At 36.9% G+C, this 16,971-nt stretch overlaps 1 long non-coding RNA gene across 1 annotated transcript; it reads left to right on the top strand.

Moving 5' to 3' along the window:
* Window positions 1-5,398: 5,398 nt before the first annotated feature.
* Window positions 5,399-5,964, top strand: LOC306802573. The gene is made up of 3 exons (XR_013774407.1): window positions 5,399-5,453; window positions 5,539-5,771; window positions 5,848-5,964. It is a non-coding gene; the product is annotated as an uncharacterized lncRNA (long non-coding RNA).
* Window positions 5,965-16,971: the final 11,007 nt, after the last annotated feature.

Raw genomic sequence — 16,971 nt, 5'->3', positions numbered from 1 at the left:
TTGGTGTAGCTACTCAATCTGCCTAATAGGATGAAATATGCCTGCAAGGAACAGGCACATACCACCACTACTCCATAAGAAGCTACTAAAAAAGTACTCAATGTGCACTTCTGTTAGGATCAGAGATGACCTGAGATTTGTTCTTTAAGGTGAAAGGAAGTTCAGTAAATTAATACTGCTATAACCTCCAAAACTAAATTTTAGGAGCTCTGCAATAATACAGAATGTCATTTTCAAGTCAGTTGTAAGACTGAATGAGTGGTTTTAATAAGAAGATGAGCAGAAACCATGCATAGCCTCTGGCAACATGGAAAGGGATTTTTTAATTCACTATCTGCTTTCTAGTTGATTGGCAGCATACAATGCAAAACAACAAAAAATAAATTCTAACCCATTCATATCAGAGACTTAAAAAGCAACAATTCCCACCTGTTCTTGCCACAACACACTCATCAATTTTGATAATTATTATAATCATGTACAGTTTTAAATATTCGAATTAATTCTGCTAATTATATGACATCATTAGGATATGATCAATTAGCCTTCCACATGCCCTGGATTGGTCTTAGACCTGTAGATTACCTTATAATTATCAGCTCTGCTATTTGCTGCTCCCAGACACTGGAAAAAAACCACAACTGCTGATTATGAAACATGTGCAGTGGATCTTCCCTAAGTGGAAGGTCTTTCAGGAAAAAATAGTACCTCAGTGCTACTTGCTCCTTTTATAGATTCACTCCACATGATTTCTACAACAGATGAAGGATGTTGAGTCCCCAGATTACACACTTTCCTCTTCCACTAACTTTAACAATAGTTTCTAGCACTGCATGTTTTCTTGTTTCCAGTTTTCTCTGGAGAAAACTGTCAAGAGATGGAGATCAATACTTCATGCTTCTCAGTATCCCTCTAATTTAGTTTTCCATCCTTTTCTAACTCATTGCTAGCCATACTTCTCCTTGATCACTTTGCATCTAGTGCATAACTTTTGCAATAGTCAAGACATGTTTCTGTTGTTAGCTACTGTAAAAACAACTGATGGGGAAAGTGTCCTCTCAGTACTATCACCAAGACATGCTCAGTCAGAGTGACTTCCTTCTTTTAGGTGCTAGTCTTACAGCAAAGGGATACCTCTCTCACCTACAATGGCCAGTAGTAAGGACTACAACACTAACCAACATCCTAGTGTGTTGTGTTGCCATGCAGGGATATCATTTGTGCTACATTATGGATATATTTTTGTTTAAAGAGTGACACTGCCTAATGCTTTGCTTCGTCTAGGTTTCATATGATGGGTATAATTTTCTGTTTACATCACCTTCACATGTTCTGTGCCACTGTATTACATTTTCTCTCTAGTTACATTTATTAGGAGAAATGTAAATTAAAACATTTTTATCAATTAAGCGATAAGGAGTAACTTGTCTAAGTGATTAGAAGGAAAACTTCTTAGTATATACATACCATGTTAAGGAAAATAGTGCATATAAAATCAGTTTCAGTGACTAAGGCATCATTTAGAACTTTTTTTTTCTGCAGCTGTTACAGTTTTGAAGCTGTTTCTGTCATAGAATAAGCTGCAGTAGGCATACTTTTGTAGAGTAAATAAAACTATGGGTAAACCCTGCACTCTTCAGACTCCATTAAATAGGATTTTTATTCTTGTGCTCTAAAGAACATTGAGCACTTCAAACTCCAACAGAGAGGCCTTATTAATAGAGGCCACAAAAGAGAAACAGTTCATGATATCAAGGTGTCAGAATTCAGATCAAGTAATCTATGAATTATTTTTGATAGTTTCTTGTGTTTGAAACAACTGCCATCTACTTCATCCTCTCCTAAAAAACAAGAGATACTTGATTTCAGAGCAGTGAAAAAATAGCATCTGATGACTTATTTTCCCTACAGTCTTCTAGTATTTCATGCTTTTCTTCTCTATGAAAAAAGCACCAACAAAACACAACTGCTGTAGTTGTAAACTGGCATTTGTATTTATTTGTAAAATCTGTAAACAACATAGACTGTACCAAGAGAAACGTGATATGTTCTAGGTTGAAAATACAATCACTGTGCCTAGAAATCACAAAGATTCATTAGCACAACACTGTGCTTGAATGCTCTAAGCCCTGCTCAGAGCCAGAACATAGCACCTAAGAAATGTATTTAATATTCATAGAGTAAGGGAATTATTATACCTGGAAAAGGCCTCTAAGATTATTTTAGATTATCTAAGACTATCCAGTTGTTAACATAGTGCCACCATGTTCACCACTAAACCATATCCCCAGGTGCCACATCTACATGATTTTGTACACTTCCAATGATGGTGACCACCAATCCTATGAGCAGCCTGTTCCAAAGCCTGACTGCTCTCTTAGTAAACACCTAATTAGGTCTTTGTAAAGACCTAATAAACCTCCAATAATACAACCTGAGGCCACTTTCTCTTGACCTGGCACTTGATACCTGGGGGAAGAGACCCCCACCTGGTTACAACCTCCTCTAAGGCAGTTGTAGGTCACCCCTGAGCCTCCTTTTCTCCAGGCTTAACACCCTCAGCTCCCCCAGCCACTCTTCATTAAACTTGTACCTCAGACCTTTCACTACTCCATTGCCCTTCTCTGGACACACTCCAGCACCTCAATGTCCTTCTTGTAGTGAGGGGCCCAGAACAGGGTTCAAGGTGTGATCTCACTAGTGCTCAGTACAGAGAGACAATCACTGCCCTGGTCCTGCTGGCAACACTGTAGTGATGACCTAAGCCAGGATGCCACTGGCCTTCTTGGCCACCTGGGCACACACACTGGCTCTTGTTCAGACAGCTGTTGAGATGCAGCCCTGAGTCCTCCTCCACTGGGCAGTTTCCCAGCCACTCTGCCTGTAGAACTGCATAGGGTTTTTGTGACCAAAAGGCAGGATCAGCACTTGGCCTTGTTAAACTACATACAATTACCCAGTGCTCCAGCCTGTCCAGACTGCTCTGTAGAGCCTTCCTGTCCTTCAACAGATCAACACTCCCACCCAACTTGGCAAAATGTATGAACTGAGGATGCACTTGATTCCCTCATCCAAGTAATCAATAAAGGCATTAAACAGAACTGGCCCCAGTACTGAGCCCTGGGAAACACCAGCAGTGACTGACTGCCAACAGGATCTAACTCCATTCACCACCCCTCCCTCAGCCCAGCGATCCAGACAGTATTTTGTCTAAGTAAGAGTATACCTCTCCAAGTCATAAGCAGCCAATTTCTCCAGAATGCTATAGGAGACAGTGTAAAAAGCTTTACTACATCCCAGCATCCACAGCTCTTTAAGGAGATAACCTTGACATAGGAGGAGATCAGGTCAGTCAAGCACGACCTGCCTTTCACAAACCCAAGCTTGTTGGGACTGATTTTCTGGTTGTGCTGCACTTTCCACATAATGGCACAGATAATTATTTGCTCCATGACTTTGCTGTGAGATCAGCTGACAGGTCTGTAGTTCTCTGGATTCTCCTTGCAACCTTTCTTGTAGATGGGCTAACCTCCAGTCTATTGGGACCTCTCAGTTAACCTGGACTGCTAATAAGAGATGGAAAGTGACTCAACAAGCACTTTTACCAAATACTTCAAAACACTTGATTGGATCCTATTCAGCACTATAGATACATGTGCCTCCAGCTGGTGTAGTGGGTCCCTGATCATTTATTTCTCCTTGGATTATCGGTGCTTCATTTTGCTTCCTATATCTGTCTTTAAGCTCATGTCCTGGGTACCCTGAGAAAAAATAGTGTTTAAAGACTGAGGCAAAGAAAACATTAAGTATCTCAGACTTCCCCTGAACCTTTGTCACTATGTTTCCTTGTACATGCAATGAAGGATGAAGATTTTCCTTGGCCTCCTTTTGTTGCTGAAATATTTGTACAAAACAATTTTCTTATCTTTTACAGCAGTAGCCAAATTAAGTTCTATCTGCACTTTGGCCCTTATAATTTTCTCCCTGCATGACCTCACAATATCCTTTTAATACTCCTGAGTTGCCATCCCCTTCTTCCAAGGGAGATACACTCTCTTTTTTCCCCCTCCCTGAATTCTAACCAAAAATCATCTACGTTCAGCCAAGCTGGTCTTCCCTGCTGGCTCATCTTTTGACATATGGGGATACTCTTCTTCCACACTTGTAATATTTCCTTAATAAAATGTCCAGCCTTCCTGGACTCCTTTGCCCTTCAGGAATGCCTCTCCAACAGACTCCCTCAACCAGTCTTCTTAACAAGACAAACTCTGCCCTCTGAAAACTCAATGATCTACTGACACCTTTCCTTACTTCAATAATTGAAAATGGTCATTTTGTGATCACTCTGCCCAAGGCTTCCTCCAGCCACCACATTTCACACCAGTCTTTCCCTGTTCACAAACAGCAGGTCCTGTGGGGAAGCTTCCCTAGTTGGCTCCCTCTCCAGCTGTGTCAGGAAGGTATGTATATTCCTCACACTCCAAGAACCTTGTTAGACTTGGAAACGCTTTCTCTCTGCTGTGTTGCAAGTTGAAGTGCCTCATGAGAACAAGGGCTAGCAACTGTGAGACTTCTCCCAGACACTTATAAAAAATTTTATCTGTCTCTTCATCCAGAACGGGTTATCTGGTTCACCTTCCCCCTGATCCTTACCATATGTACTCAGCCCTCTTGTGACCATCACTGTGATCATCCAGACAATCAAAACACGCTCTGACATACAGGTCTACATCCACGCTTTTCTTTCCTGTAATTTCTGAAGAACTTATAGCCACCCATTGCAGCACTTCAGTTGTGCAAGTTATCCCACTACATTTCTGTGATGGCAGCTATGTCACTAAGTCCGCACAGTGACTTCTGGCTCCTTCTCTTGGTTGCTCATGCTGTGTGCATTGGTGTAGATGTACTTCAGTTGGGCATTGATCGTGCCACCTTTTTGGGGGATCGTGCCCTAATTCTCACTTTAGGAGCAATCCTCAGGCTTTTCTCTAGCACTCCTGGTTTCATCCTCTTCTCCCTTTAAATCTAGCTTAAAATGCTCAGTGGGACCTGCTAATTCCTACGCAAGGATCTTTTTCTCCCTTTGAGACAGCAGTACCCAGTCTGTCATCAGCAGGCCTGGTGCCATGTAAACTGACCCCTAATCAAACAACCCAAAGATGCTGTTGGTAACAGCAGGCTATGAGCCATGTATTCATCTGTATGATGTTCCTGTTTCTTCCTGCTTCATTGCCTGCAATTGGCAAGACAGACAACACTGCTTGTGCTTCTGATGTCCCAGCTAGTCATACCAAGACCCTGAGGTCTCTATTCATTGTCCTCAAACTTCTTATTGTGACTTCATCTCTGCTCACCTGAACAAACAGTAATGGGTGATAAATCACACCAGGCTGGAGAATTTGTTGGTGACATTTCTTAACAGGATCACAAGGAGGCAGCAGTCTTCTGCATGGGTTTGTTCAAATTGATATATTGGAGCCTCTGTTTCTCTCAGAACTGAGTCACTGATAACAACTACCCTTCTTTTTTCCTTAACAGAAGTAGAATGCTCTCTAGAAGATGGCAAAATATCAAAAAAGCAGAGCAGTCTGGAATTCTCTGTATGTTAACAAAACTGGATCTCCAAATTCACTAATCTGAATGGTGTTCAGTGCTTTGTTCCTCCTGAAGAAATGGATATGCTTCTCAGAATTGCTACCCAATTAACATATAGAAGGACTCCTGAATATTTAAAAATCTCAGCCAGATGACTGACAATCTCTGATTGAAAGGTCAGTTTTCAATTGAGATTTTTTTTTCCCCATTTCTGTGCAATAGCCCATAATGAATGAGCAAACTGTGTTTCAGGATTGTAGCTCAACTGGAACACAAAAATTAATTGTCCCAATCAGTCAGCAAGTAGCAACCTGTCGCAAGTGCCTGCACATATTAACTATGAAATGAGTCAAAAGAATAAATATTCAGCACGAAAACCTTCTGAGAGCATAGCACAGTTATGTTTGCTTCCAGTGAAATTCACAGCACAGCTGTATTTGTTGTGCCAAACAGAGATAGATGTCTAAAGCCAGAATTGGATTAATTAAGCAAGGGTTGTAGGATCACCAAAGGCTGGTCCCAGCATAACAGATGAGAGGATGCTTCCAGTTCTTCTTGTGTGCTGGCCAAAATAATTGTTCTGTAGCAGGCTGTACATGGAAAGACAGCTCTGAAGGCCATGCTATTTGGGTAACCTTTTACAATTAAACCACAAATTAATCTGCTTGCTAATGTTTGTCATCGTGGAAAGACACTTTAAAAATCCTAGATACATTATTGCTGCCCACTACAACCATCTGTAACAATCAGCTCTGTGGAATAAATTTTGAACAAGTGCATTTTGAGCTAAGGCCATGCTGAAAATTAATGGCTTGGAAAGGTTGTGGGTTTTATGCATTTTAAAATATATGGTGTGTTAACCATATACATATGGTATTATTCATGTATTAAAATCATTCTAACAAAGTAGAATTACTGAAATAAGTATTAAATTATCTGTTTCTGTTGATGAAGAATGCCTCAGCCACCATACCTGTTAATGCACCATTGTTGCTCAGAGGAAACAAACCTAACGAGAAAAATAGAACCACCATAACTGATGCAATTGAATATAACAGATGAAAAGATTGAAACTAAGAGACCCAAAAATCCCTCTTTGAAGAAGTATGGAGACATAGCCCAGAATCCATGAGACAGAAACCCATGCAGACAGAGTCAGTCTAAAATGGAGTTTCTTAATGATTGCACAGCAAAACCCAAGGCTCACTACTGAAGGGCAATAGACATCCCCAAGTTTTAAAGTTTGTCTAAGCCAGATCTCAATAGCATTGGATGAGACATAACAGGGCAGTTAAGATTAATTCTTCTTGTAAATATTGATAATTTTGCTACTTATTTTTACTCTTCATTGCCCCATTTGTCACCTCATAATTAAGACCACAATCTTTTGATTTGTTAAAATAATTCTGGTTTTATTCTAGCCACAGAACACTTTATGACAGAAAGCACCTAGGTGAAGGCAATAAACCTGCAGCACATTTCCCCAGAGTCAATAGATAGAAATCAGATGGTGCATACCTACCACACGTGTCTACAACTTTGAAAGATTTAAAGATCTTAGTGCTGTTTGAGGAATTGCATCATCCTGCTAAACCAAAGTAATTCAGTATAGTGACTGGAAACATCTCTCATTTTCTGGGGAAGAATTTCCATGGTACTTGTTCTGTACAGAACAGGAAACAGTAACACTCCTAAATCTTCATGAAAATTTGGGAAATGAAAAAGTTAAATTCTTAATTTATGATTGAAAGACACTTGTTTGTGTCCATTAAGAGCATTTTAATATACCTATTAGCATCATATTTTGCATCACTATCAATACGGACATTAAATGAGAGCATTAGAACTAATGCACATGGTTTACAAGTTTCTTTCCACTAGCTCTATTTTTGTCTCTTGTTTTTCTTAAATACTGCTATTTGTACCTTAACAATAACTCTGATTAAGACCTAATTTTGTGAAAGACTCACAGTTTCTTACTCACTACAAAAAAAAAAATCATAGAATCATATATTATCCTGGCTTGGAAGGAACCCAAAAAATCATCAAAGTACAGCTTCTGACCCTGCACAGGATCAACTCTAAAATCACACCATGTGTCTGAGAGAATTTTCAATGCCATGGAAATGCAAATGGAGAAAAGGCACCTGGATAGAAACCTGTTTACACATGATCAGTGCTGGCTGCAGTTCTAGCATCAGTTCCTGGGACAATACACTTTGTTAAAAGACTCATGCAGTACTATAAAAGAGAGTCTTTTTGTGTTTTCCCTCACTGAAGGATTCATGAAGCCTAACATCTTCCATCAGGGCAGTGACTACTACTGCTGCCAAATGTTAAGCAGGAGAAAAATATCTGGAAACTTGACCACAGTACTGTGGAGGGCTGTGAAATTTTTAGAAAAAGATATTTTGTGATAAAAGTAGAATCCAGCTTCATCCACCATTAAGAGCTGAGACTGAAAGAAAAAAAAAAGGTAAGAAAAAGGTGTGAGGAAAAAAAGAAAGAGAGCAATTATATGATTGAATATTAATTAGAAATCAGCCAGAAATTCCCTATGTCAAAGATGCTTGAAGTATTATTATAATGATTAAAAGGCTTAACTGCAATTTTGAATAAAGTGATCTAAAGAGGTAACAAAAAGTATTTATTTATTTATTTTTATGAATAAAAACATGTGTCAAACAACATTGACTCTAACATCCAGTGTCTGAAACATTAAAAACAGTTTAATGGGTAACGGGTGCTCAGGGTTGTACTACATCAGGTTTTCAGAGTTAACATTGAAAAATTATTCTAATTAACAAATTTGTTCAGGTACAAATTTGGTATACTGACATCTACTAGTATAGAAGAATTCACAGATTTAAGCTAAAACTTACCAGACATTAAGACAGAAGAAAAGACAAATCAATTACTGGATTTGTGATATTTCTACATACACAATGGAAAATATAAAGGCAAAAAGAATGTCCCACAGCCATCAGTAAAAGGATAGGAGAAAGTTATGTTTTGACTCCATACCTTCTCCAGTAAGACAACTAAATTCAAATCAAACCTCTGACATTTGTAGTGTGGTTTGTAAATAGACAAAGCTTTTCACTGTGAAGTCTGATATAGTGGAGCTACTCTCAAAATGCTGAGTTCCAGAAATAACAGGCAAGTGCTTAATTTTAATGTCTATTTATAAATGCCTACTGTAAGCAAGAATTGCATAAACAAGGAGTAGTTGAAATTTAGTTAACACAGAATTTTGCACTTCTAGGAAACATAGAATGCGTGCTGTGACTTTTGAGCACAATTATCACCAAGTGAAAGAGCAGGGAGATAAATCTCCATGGACATAGTTTAATATTTAGCAAGATATACTTCAAGAAACTAAACATGTAGGAAGCTAGTTTGCACGAGAAACATTTTCCCATGTGGAATTCATTAGGGAATTAAATGAAGAATTCTGTCTCCCAACAAAGAGTCTGCATTATTATAGCACTGAGACTGCTCCAAGTACATCTGCAGTCTAGTGTGGCAACTCTAAAGTTAATTCATACTCACAAAATTACTGACAAGTTGTTACTTAGGTTTTGCAGAAGGGAAGATAGGAGAAGAATCAAATTATTCTTATTAAAGCATGAAAGAAATTACTTATGGGCATGATCAACTATCTTTTTGAAGTAGGTGCATACAGAAGCTTGTGGGCAAATATGCTGAAGTGTTTGATGAAGAAAACCATAAATAAATCCCATCCCTGAATACTTAAATGATGTAATGCTCATGCATTTTGTAAAACAACATGAGGATAAACACTAGTGCATAGCCAACATATCTTCGTGCTAAAGGCAGGACAGAGACAGTGATTATGAACAAGTTCAAATGTACAAGATGTACAGATTTTTGGAAGGGAAAGATCTAGTTTTCACCTTTGGAGCAAAATTATATGAAGAGTTATACTGTAAGCCATTTAATCACAAAACTTCTTAGTTAATCAGAACTCTGCAATAATCTTCACATGATAAGGTGAGGCTGATAAGGTGGTCAAGAGTACTAGAAAATGGTTCAAACAGAACCTACTTCAAAGTATACTTATGAACAAAGCATAAATGATCAGCATATTGAAATAAAGATGCATGTTTGACAGACAACTTGAAGATACAAAATAAATCATTGAATTAGATGTCTTGCCACAGGCTCTTAAAAATAAATCTTATTCCTGAAAGAGTACTTGTAAGATAGGTTGGAAGTATTATTTTACTTATCTCAGGAGTTTTAAACATGACAACAGGTCCACAGTCCAGCCCACAGTAAAAGGCACATTTCAGAGGTGATATGTAACGCAGATATAACATTTCAGAAATGAGACAAAAAGGGCACATTAACAAATGAGGCAATACTCAAATCTAGAAGAGTTTGGACCAAGTCTGATCTCCAAGCCTGGCTGAACAGAAAGGCATAAAAGGAGACTAAATAGTATTAACAATGGCATAAACCTGAAGGGGGACTGTGTACAGAGGAATCTGTGTTATCATTTTGTCCATAATGTGATATCAGTGCCTTTTCCTTTGTGGGGAACACATCTTTTACTAGAGGGACACAAGAAATCAGATGCCTATACAAAAAATGAAGAGCTTAACTGTTAAAAAGAAACAAGCAAGGAGAAGTATAGGTTAAAAAATCCAAAATATGGGAAGTGGATTAAAGTCTTCCTCTCTGTATGTTTATTTGAATGCTACACGATATCACTGTACCTCAAGAAAATGAAACCAAACCAAAACACACTTCCATGATGAAAATCCCATCTAGTTTCACAAGTCTTGCATCCCTGTGTATTATTACCCAGCATGCAGCACATAAAATATTTTGAGAACAGCGTGGCCTTACTGAAGGCAGTGGGAAATTTGAAATTGTCTTCAGAGGAGCCAGGATGAAAGTCAGCAGTCCTATTGATTCAGCAAGACTATTAATTGTCAGAGGCTATGCACAAACATGAATCTTCAAAGGAGCAGGGATTTGAACAATTCATCTGTATGTATTTATGAACTGAGAAAAATGTTTTAAATCTGACTGCAACACTGGCATGAGCTTCAAATGAAATTAAGTGCACTGTTTCATTATGCTGAACCTCAGCTATTGTAGATTTACTGAGATGAGTGTTCTGGATCAGCAGGTGTCAGTCCCCTGCTGTTAAATAAATTTAGACAAGTAAAGGCAAGAGCAGCATCCTGCAGCAGAGCTGAGGAGCCGTGTGTGTTCTACCTCTGCATCAGGGAGCCTGAGCAGACAGGGAACCATCTCTCAAGCCAAGGCTTCAAGACCTGCAGTGTCCAGTGTCCTCAATTTTATGGAATAGAGAAGAGGGGGCATGTCCAGACTGAGAAAAGATCTCAAAGTGTCTAGGCTGTTTACTTCTAGACATGGTATTTCCTTAAATGCTCAGGTTCTTTCCAAATTACATAGCTACAAATTTTCTTTTTGTTCTTGTTTGTGTGTGTATTAAAAAAGAGAAGACTTTTTACATTCAAAACTGCAGCCTGTTCTGACATTGCCAAGATTTGTCTTTGTAAATTTTGTATCTGGTTCACACTAACAAATTTCATTTCCTGTCAAATAAATTAAAACTGAGAAGTAAGAAGGAAACGACTGTAAAAGTTAGCAACACCTAAGTGGCACAACTTATGCCAGGTAAGTGCATTCCAAGTACAAAATGTATTCAGATGACTCCCAAGTCATAGAAAATGCTCTCTCTTTTTTTTTTTTTCTTTCCTAAATAACTAAATAAACAACCTAAAAAATTAGATCTGGTTTGTTTTTTTTTTTTTTTTTTTTTTTTAACAAATACATTTTGTCATCACAACCTGAGGAGACTGCAGAAATGTGTTTGGAGAGGTGTTTTGGGAGTTTTTTGGATTGTTGTTTTCTTTTTTTTCCTGCAGCTTTATTTTTTTAGTTGCTTTGGCATGTGGTAAGTAAAAGAATTAAATATAAATGATCCTTCTCCACTCCTGGGCATGACATGCACAGCTGCTTTTTCCAGTGCACAAGGAAAACATAAAATTGCCCTTGTACAAATAAGAGTTCCTTTTAAGGCTGTATGTTAACTACAGCAATCTGATTTGCAACCACCACTCTATAGCTTGTCTAATCAACTCTCAAATGGATATTAGATCCAATTCACTGACTGGCTCTTTTCCCTTCCTGTAATTTCTTCTACAGATGATCTCTTAGTTCTATAACATTATCCTCAGATATAAAGTATTTATTTAAAGTCATTAGGTTTTCAATTCTACTAGACAATACCAGTTGTACTGTAAATATTTAACTTTAGTATTTCATGGTCTTATTTGCTTCGACTCTATCTTTTTTACATTATTTGTATTTCACATAAATCCTGTCAATAAAATTAGAGAAACACATAGGTAATCTTTTCTCAAAAATTCATGACAAAATTGAACACTGCATGCATGTTTTTTTGTTTATTTTTGCTTTATAATAAAGCTTTAATTAAAAAAAATATACATATACATTTAAGTTACTACATTTTAGAAATCGTCACATTAGTTTTAACAACAAAGGAAAGAATACTAAAATACTTAAGTTGTTTGCTACCATTGTCTAGTTTGGTCTGTTAACTTCATATTCAAGAATACTTCTATTGAAATAAAAACATAAAATGTAGTCCATAATCTGCAATCAGGTCACATTTTTCATATTATGCAAAAAATCATTAAGCAAATATGTTCTAATGTTATTCGCCACACTTCAATTTATTTTCCTACCCAAAACTGATAGTAAAATGAGTCAAATTCATCTAATGGAAACGTAACAAAGTCCTGTATTTGTAATTATTGCTTGGAAAAACAGATCAATTGAGTCTTTTAACATTAAAAGTTCAGTTCTTTAATAAAGATTTTTTGTAATTTTATTAGCACTGTGTTGATTTGGCTTAAAGATGTTTGGGGTTTTTTTTATGTAGAGGACATTTGAAGGACTAAAGGAGAGGAAAATTATTGAGAAAAGCATATTTTAAATTAATTTGGAAGAATACTTATGATAAATGAATCTCACCTTTATAGTGATTAATGCCTGAGATACTATTTGGTTCCTAAGGTCTATTTAGATATCCAGGGAAGAGAAACTCTATTTCATTATTGGTATCACTAATCAAAACAACGTTTCTATCCATCAGGAGAAAAAAAAACAACAATGAAGGAGCTCTTTACTGACAACCTACATGTTAATGTCTAAAGAATTCTGAAAAAGAACCTATTCTGGGGGATTGTATTAATATATTTTCAGCTTGCTTATCAGAAAATATGCATGGTCTAATAAATTTTATAATGAAATTTTTTTTTAGTTCTCATTATGATCTCCAGGTAAAAAACTGGAATGTGCTCCACTATGTGAACTTACCATCTCCCTACATGAAGACCTGCCTGGAGCGTCCTCTTCATTTTTTTCTTGAATTTGTATTGTTACTGAAAACTAAGGGTAAGGAGCAGCAAAGACACCATCTCCTATCCCAGCAAGAGCTGAGGACAGGCACGAGCAGGACATCCTGAGGTTTGCTGTATTCCTGCAGATAAACACCCAGTACATGCTTTGGAAGCACTGAGTCAAGGCTATCTGCTAGTGGACTCCATCACTGTTAGCCAAGCAATTCAACTCAAACAAGTTCATGGCAAAGCAACATCAAAATAAAATGCTCAGGATCTCCATTTTCATGAAGGGTAATCTATATAAATATAGGTATTATTTCTATGCATAAATACACTGATTTTTTCACAGTAATAATATTACGGGGGAAAGACAAGGATAAAGACACCTGCTCTTCTCCAGATCTGAAAAAATTGAGATGACAGCACAGAGACTGAGTCTATAGCATGTAAGACAAAGTGTTGTAAAATGATGAACTATTCCTAAGCAAGCTGGAAGGGGACTGAAAATTGTAATTGCACTAGCATGATGTGTCATGTTGCTGTGGCTATTTTTTCTCTTCATCTAAAGTAATTTGCCTCTATGATACCTTAAAATGCACACTGCATTTGTACACAAGAAATTTATCTGAGAAAACTGTTAAGTTGCACAAGTACAGAAACGTATTGGAGGGTGGAGGGAAGAGGGGACAAAGGGGAATGTGTGCACTTATGCATAAATTATTGGTGCATATGTTAATGATAGGTACACAATAATTTTGTATTTTTAGAAATAATTCATATCGTGTTTCTTTATATAAGATAAAAAGTGGTGCAAGAAACTTACAGGTGCTATCTATTAGGTACAAACAAAAGTATTCACAGATGTCCAGGACATAGGTGCATTGAAGCAATATACTTGAGTATTTAAAGTATTTGTATTTTCTTTGAAGTGCATCATTGAAAGCATGAAATATACAAAATATTAGAATGTTTCAGACATTAGTACACGCTATGTTGGCAGTAAATCCAAGTACTGTTTTCAGAGCTCATGATTTACTTCAGTAGCCAAATGGATTCTTAAGAGCTGATAAAGTACCTAGGGTAGGTACAAGCAGGCAACTTCAGGTACAGCACAGGAAAAGGCTTTTGTATATTAAGAAACAGAGACCTTTATGAAGAAGCCTAATTATTCTGCACCCTGCAAAGAGTAACTAAATGATCTGGAAAATGAGAAATCTTTGAAAATGTTTGTTCCATCCACATGAGGCATTGGAACACAGGCTGAACTTAACAACATCATCACTTACAAGCTTCATTATCACCATCCATAGGAAGCATTCATTGTTGGGAAAATATTTCAACATAATTTACTGAAACAAATATTCATTTAAATGTACATTAGTGGAAAGGAAAAAAAATTAGTTCTCTTTCAAATTTTTCTAAATTTAAGCCACCCCAGGCTTCTTTCTATCTAAAGTGGTGTTATAAGCCTATATAGTAAAAGAAGGTTTACAAGGGAAATAGCCACCCCCTTATCTTTGAAATTCACTGAGAGTTTATACAACTCCTTTCCTGCCCCTTTAGTGGATATTATTTTAAATAGATGTATGGAATCTTAGGATGGTACTTCTATGCTATACAAGAATCCTTTGCAGCAAGCAGTCTTATGTCACTTTTATGAATTAATTAATATAAACCCATTCCTTGATTCTGAGCCACAGTTGAGCAACTATAATTACATGTATTCCTATTGAATAAACTTGTTCAGTCTTTTACTATCAATAAAAAAGGACATGGTTTCCATAATGAAACCAAAAGACACCATAATAAAGGATCCATGAAGCTCTTATTAGGTGTTTGTTAGGGAAGGGTGAGGTTGCTATTGGTTTGGGGTTTTTGTACACCTTAGAGCAAGATTATGTAACAAAAAACCTACCAAAACAATGTTAAAATTTTAATTTAAGTAACGAGATATTAAATATATTTTAGAACAATTTTATTTATATTTTTAGTTTTCCACACACAAGAGGATTCTACTTTCAGTTTGTCTTTTTTTAATTATATTGCTTGACTTCTGATATTTGCAATGCCACCTAGCCAAGGAGTAAATTCCAAGGCCTGGGTTATGCTGCACAGGACTATGATTGATATTCCTCCATGGCACTCAGCTGCTCTCTAAAATTGGGGTGAGTGGAAGGGTCTCTCACTTCCTTGACTTCTAATTTCTCTGAGCATATGATCTGTTTATCCCTTTCTGACAGAGGGCACATTTTCTTCAGCTCACCTTTGCAGCACCTTTCTGCTTTGGCTCATACCAGACAGTTTAGCTTGTTTAAAGGGAGACCCCTAGAATCCTAATTCTTATAAAAAAACCTATTTTCTCCTGAAAAATTACACCTGTATGCTGTGTGGCTACTGGCCTAAATGTCAGTGTTTTTCCAAAACCAGATAGAATAATGATCCTTAATAAATATTGAGGAACTTTTTTTCTAATTCAGAAATATCAGTAAAGGAGTAATAGGTAAGAGGCTCAGTGCTGGTTGATAAGGATGGCCAGCACTGAAGGCAGGATGATTTGCAGGATAAATATTACCTAAATTTCTGGGCAGAACACAGGAGTAGGAACTACCACTTAGTGCTATCACTGATAAAGTCATTGTGTACCAGTGTACCCAGGATGTGATGAATATGGGCTGTGTTGATCAATAGAAGCAGAAAAAGTGACATCTTTGACTCTTTGAGAAAGCCAAAGCCCCCACGCACAGCAAGCTCTGGTAGTGGGCAACAGGTTCTAGGCAAGGCACAGATTTCAGGGCTGTGGTGGAAGCAAGAACTTTCCCTTGGGGGAAGTGCAGATTCAGAGAGATATAGTTTCAAAGTATTACTAACAAGAATAAGTATTTAATAATAATTTATTGACACTCACATTCAAGCACAACGCACACTACGCTTCCCTTCACATTGCACTCATTTATGACAGTTCCCAGGTTAATTTCAAGATTAACTAGTTGCCTGCCTGCAAGTAGGTAACTTTAAACAGATTTTCAAGTAGGGGAATAAATATTTACCTGTGTCATGGCATCACTATTATGTTCTTTACCACTGTTATCCCTAGCTGAGCTTCACTGGCAATACCTTATTCCCAGCTGATCAGGAAAACTTCTGGAAAAAGCTGCAATCATCATAAATATTGAAATGTAGGGCTTTTAAGTCTCAAACTGAACCCTGATTATCTTTGAGTGGAAGGCTAATTTTTAGACTCAAGGGTATTTTTTCCTCTTATATAAAAAATTCCCAAAACTAAGAAATGGAATTAAGTTCAAAATTCTAGTTCAGTGAGAACACAGAAATCAAAGTTGGCTCATGATTAGACCAATTTATTAGAAAGGTATTGGATTAGTCATCCTTTGAAGTCCTGGGCAGCCTTATGGAAATTAAGATGCAAAGAGTAATTTACAGAAAGCTGTATGATCCTGTGTTTTGCTTTAAATAAGATATTTGAGACTACAGGAAACAGACAGTTGTTTCTGATTAACAAATACTGACTTGATAATCCAATAGTATCTTCTGAAATAGTATCTATCTTTAAATTTTAGAAGAAAAGTGTGCTGCTATTTTGTGTGGAGTGTGTTTGCAGTTTGTTCTTGTTAGGGTTGGGTTTTTTCTTTTTTGTTTTTTCCAAAATGAAGACAGAAATCCAAGAATTTTTTTTTTATTCCAGTTATTGTTCTAGCTTAATTTTTTTTTTCCTTTTAAACAAGCCAAATTGATGTTATTGCAACAAAAGCAGTATATTGAAAATGCAAAAATAATTTAATTTATTTATCTGTTTCATAGGCTACTAAATTTTTTTATCACCTGTCATGAAGTATTTTTCTCTAGCTGGAAAAAAAATCAATTAATTTTACAAAACTAAAAGTGAATTCATACCAAAGCCTGCTATGAATGGCAGCAATGCTATAGTATT

The sequence above is a fragment of the Erithacus rubecula genome (genome assembly GCF_903797595.1).
Source record: "Erithacus rubecula genome assembly, chromosome: 5".
In the NCBI taxonomy this organism is placed as follows: Eukaryota; Metazoa; Chordata; class Aves; order Passeriformes; family Muscicapidae; genus Erithacus; species Erithacus rubecula.
This window is presented reverse-complemented; position numbering and strand designations above follow the sequence as displayed.